Source organism: Molossus molossus, unplaced genomic scaffold (assembly GCF_014108415.1).
Source record: "Molossus molossus isolate mMolMol1 unplaced genomic scaffold, mMolMol1.p scaffold_m16_p_13, whole genome shotgun sequence".
Classification (NCBI taxonomy): domain Eukaryota; kingdom Metazoa; phylum Chordata; class Mammalia; order Chiroptera; family Molossidae; genus Molossus; species Molossus molossus.
In genome coordinates, this window is record NW_023425348.1 from 27,257,250 (window position 1) to 27,262,511 (window position 5,262).

Genomic DNA, 5,262 nt, shown 5'->3' on the forward strand with positions numbered 1-5,262 from the left:
ATGTTTTGTTTAGGCCTCTTGAGTCAGGTTTCTTTACTTGCACACAAATGATGCAAACCATGTGCTATAGAAAACTATCATTTTCATTTTTGGGGTGAGAAGATAAAGTAACTAGCTCAAGGTCACACAGCTGGTAAATTGTAGTATTAAATTCAAATCTAGTTCTATTCACATTTAACACCTGTCTTCTCAACCACAACACTATGTTAAATGGTCAGCGTTGTTAATATAAAGTATGTTTTCAGCTCCAAGAACTTGAAAGAATAACACAAGAGCAGAGAAGACAAGAGAAAAGGCAGGCCTCCCAGGGCCTTTGCTGTGCCCGGGGCCCAGGCCTTTCTGCATCCGGAGCCTGAGCTCCAGGAGGAGGCTGCAGTGGTCTGCAGACTTATTTGCTGTCACATCTGGGATTTTCTCTAGTAGCTGAGAGAGAGGTGGAGTGATATCCCACAGTCATTTTAATTTGCATCTCTCTGATGGTTAGTGATGCTGAGCATTTTTCATATGTCTCCTGGCCATGTGTATGACCTGTTTGGAGGGGTGTCTGTTCAGGTCCTCTGCTCATTTTTTAATTGGATTGTTTGTCTTCCTTTTGTTGAGTTGCATGAGTACTCTATACAATGGCTGCTATTGACAAATCTTCAAACAATAAGCGCTGCTGAAGGTGTGAAGGAAAGGGACGCTAGTACACTGCTGGTGGGAATGCAGACTGGTGCAGCCACTAAAAAAAACAATATGGTGTTTCCTCAAAAAATTAAAACTGGAATTGCAATTTGACCTGGTGATTTTACTTCTAGGAATATACCCTAAGAATCCTGAAATACCAATCAGGAAGAATATATGTACCCCTATGTTCATAGCAGCACTATTTACAATAACTAAGATCTGGAAACAGCCCAAGTGTCCATCAGTAGATGAGTGGATAAAAAAAAGCTGTGGTACATTTACACAGTGGAACTCTATGCAGCTGTATGACAGATCTCGCCCTGGCCAGTTTGGCTCAGTGGTTAGAGCGTTGGCCTGCGGTCCGTAGAGACCCAGGTTCAGTTCCCGCTAAGGGCATGTACCTCAGTTGCAGTTTGTTCCCGGCCCTGGTTGGGTCGTGTGGGTGGCAGCCACTCGATGTGTCCCTTTCACGTCGATGTTTCTATCTCTCTCTCTCTCTCTCTCTCTCCCTCTCCCACTCTATCTGAACAAAATATCAAAAAATGTCCTCGGGTGAGGACTAAAAAATAAATAAATAAATAAAAAAGAAAGAGAGATCTCTTATCCTTTGAGATGACTTACCCTGGAGAGTATGCTGAGCAAAATAAGCCCATCAGAGAAAGACAAATACCATATGATCTCATTTATTTGTGGAATATAATGAACAAAATAAGCTGATAACAAAATAGCTCCAGAGACATAGAAGCAGGGTACAGACAGAAAAACCTCAGAGGAGAGGGGTTGGGGAGATAAACCAAAGAATTTATATGCACATATGCATAACCAATGGACACAGACAATAGTTTGGGGAAAGCAGGATGGGGGTGGGAGTAGGGAGGAGGGGTTCAATGGGAGAAAAAGGGGGGACATATGTAATACTTTTAACAGTAAAGATTTAAAAAAGAGAGAGAGAGACAGGTGGTACCTACATGGGGTGACGTCAGAGAGGGAGAAGCTGAGGTTGAGGATTGATGTAGAAGCTCTGCTGGGTTGGTGAGGGAGCTAGTCCAGGGGCTGAACTGAGACCCAGCTTCAGAGCTCACTTAGTGGGCATTGGCCAACCAGCATCCCCTGCACAGAATCAGGGAGCATGGCAACTCAAGGCAGGTGCGACTGGAGCCAGAGACAGCCCCTTGCTCACAGCATGCTTATCATGTAAACAGAAAGAAGAGGAATCTGCCTGGAAACCATACCCCAGCCCGGGGAGGGGGGGGGGAGGCCGGGGGCTGCCTGGGGGCCATGGAGGTATGAGATCCTGCAGGCCCAGCGTTTTCCCCTGGGAGATGGGGGTGGCGGAGGAAATGTTCTCTTCTTCCTTTTTAGTCTCTCTGGCTGGCTTCATGATCAAATTGACATAAAACAGATTAACAAGAGAAAAACTAATTTAATTTTGTATGTACAGGAACCCCTTTAAAAATATGAGAGTCAAAGAAGTGACCAGAGCAGGCAGCTTTTATAGCTTTAGACAAAGAAACAGTACATTTTGTGGAGAATTCACAAAACAAAGAAGTTGGGGCTAGGGGCAGTAAATTAGGAAGGAAGCAACAAGGTTTGTTCATACAGCCTTCTCAGCCCTCGGCTTCCTGTCTCTGGCGATGAGGATGTCTCTCTTCCTCCTGGTCCAGGGAGGGTACCTTTCACTGGCAGATCTGTTTCCTGCTTTCAGGGGGACGAGGGAGGGTCAGAGTCTTCCTTGCACTAGCTGTTTCTCAGGTTACTTTAATTCAGAATAATATGCCAAAGTGGCATATTGCGGGGTACCATATTCTGTTCCCTTTCAGAGGGCAAGGATCTTTTCATTCAACTCTAGCTGTGCCTCGGTGCTAGACAACGAAGATAACAAAGTGTCTGCAAAGGAGCCCGACTCTGAATTAGGCAGATTATGCACATTGTTTCGCTGAATTCTCACTACAGCTCAAGGAGGTAGTTAACATTCTCAAATTGTCAATTTTTAAAGTTGAGGCTCAGAGAGATTCAGAAACTTTTCCAGACTGCACAGCTAGAAAAAGGTGAGGCTGAAATTTCAGCCTAAGTCAGTCTGTTTCCGAAGCTCATGGCCTTTCTACCGACACCGCCCAAGCTGAGGGTAGAAGGGAGCAGGCATCTCTTCTGGCGTTGCAGAGAGAAGGTAGTTAATGGTCCGTGGTTCCTCCTGCTGAGCTAAGCCGGGGAGAAGAGTGATCGCAATCCTAGAATTAGTAGTGCTTGGCAGCCTTCACCACTAGGAAGGGAAGCTCTGAAAATGTGGGTCAGTAGGAGCGAGTGGCTTCTTTTTCTGGAATCACTGTGGTTCTGATTCAGATGTTCAGGCACAACACATTTTCCCTCCAGTTTTTCAGTGCCCAGGAGCTATGATCCAGCCTGTGTCTAGGGGCGGACTGGGGTGGAGGCAGGAGGGACCGACTGAGTGCATCAGCTCTCAGGATGCTGGTTGCCAGGAAGCAGGCAGCAGACGATGAACAGGGGAGCACGGCTGAGGCCAGGTGTGGTCCTCTAGTGGTCTGTTTCATTTCGGTGATCAGATTCTTCGCAGCTCTGAGTTCTAAACAGAATCTCCATTCCATGTCACTTAGTCCCTGGGTGGGCTTGGTTCCTGGGTGGCTGGCTGAAGCCACCCCAAGGTAGATGGCTGTGCTCCCCCAGCAGGCTCCTTGACGCCCACCCTTTGCTGAGCAATGCCTGTGCTGTGACAGCAGCTGAACTCACACCACATGGCTTTGGCTGTGTCCCTTTTTCTTAACCAGACCCCTGCCTTCCTGTCCCTCTTGCCCTTCCTTTTGGAGGCACTTTGTTCCCTGCCCTGAACTCCACGCCAGCTCACCCACAGCCCAGCCTTCTCCCTGCCTTTGGAGCAGACCCCCCGCCCACCTGGCTCACCTCAAGGCTGTCCTGTGCTGCCCTCAGAGTCCCCTCCCCACCCAGAGCTGGCCATCTCAGTGCCCCTAGCTCTCCCTCAGCACCACCAATCCTGAAACTGTCCCCTCCACCCCTCCACCCCTCTCCGTGATGCTCCTGCTCCCACCGTTCTGGAAGTGTGGAGGGCCTGGCTGTAGGCTGTTGGGGAGAGAGAGATGCAAGGCGGAAGGAACCAGGCAAAACGGAGCTCTGGCTGCAGCTCTGCAAGGATCCTTGTTGCACACCCTTGGTAGATTTCAACGTACCGTCAGGTTTGGGCTAAAGAAAGATACAATTACTTAACAATTTTGTTTTTCATATATAGACAAGTATGGACTTTCTTAAACAGTTTTTCATAGTGCTTTTTAAAAATATATACATATACTGTTTTTAAAAAGTCAGCTAAACTGTAGTAATGAATGAGGCAGAAAGTGCAGCACAATGTATTTATGGAAGCTTGTTTCAGATCCTACCACTAGTACAATATCCGGATGTGCAGTTAGGGAGAACATATGTATACTGAGGCAATCGGTTCCAGCACACACTTCACACTTAATGTGGGGTCATAAAGCCTGATGTCAGGTCTTCCATGCAGCATTTAGGCTTAGTACAAAGTACCTAGATCCTGCTGGTTAAAAACAGCAACATTGGGCTTTTCTTTTAAATTATTAAAATAGCCCTTTTACTTGGAGAAGTTCGAAGTAATACAAATTGAGGTAAATGAAAAACTAATCTCTTAAACTCTGTTGCCTCACTGACCAGTCTAACTGCCTAAAAGCAAGCACTTTTAGCCATTTCTCATTTTACTTCTTGTTTTGGTTATTACCATAATTGTCGATGAGTCATCCACTATTTGCCGCTGTTGTCAATAATAGTGAATTTTGTTCATTTGCACTATACTCCAGTTACACCCCACGACCCCCACGAGGGCAGGAAAGTTGCTGGTCACCACTGACCTCTGTGGACCTGCTCAGAATGTGTCAAGACCCAGAGCTACACCTGGCATGTGGAGAGTAGAATGAACTGAACAGTGTACTCAAATCTGTACATGTGGTTCAGTAAACTTGACTCCATCATCACTGGGTAAGTGGGCACATCAGAGCCAATGCCGCGTGGTCCAGTGTATCATTTTTACAAGGTTACACACCATTTGTATTCTGTTCTGTACCTATACTTATGTCGCTCATGTTTTGGCTACAGATGAAGTCCAAAGAAAAAAGTCACCACCAATCTTACAGTTTTGTATTTTTTACTTACTGCTGAACCAAATCCTCGTGACATCATATGTCACAAAACTTGTGTAGTTCAAGGGAGATGTCCAAGCTCACGGACCAAATACAGTTTCCTCATGTGTGCCCCCATTGCTCAAAGTTGGGTCCTTTTAGTTTGCTCCATCTTTGCCCTGGGATTGTCTCACATTTTGTTTGTTTGCTTTTCCTCAAATTTTTCATTCTGTTTTTTTCTTGTTGAGGGAATCAAATGATTTCCTTATTAAATTACTAGACATTTCCAGGTTGTAAATACTATTTGTTGATTGAAATCCATTCTTTGAAATAATCATCTTGGAGTTCTTTGACTTCAAATTCTAATTTGGGACAATTATTTTATAAATTTCATGTCGTCTAATTGTGGCTTTAGAATAATTCTATTTTTTATAGACTG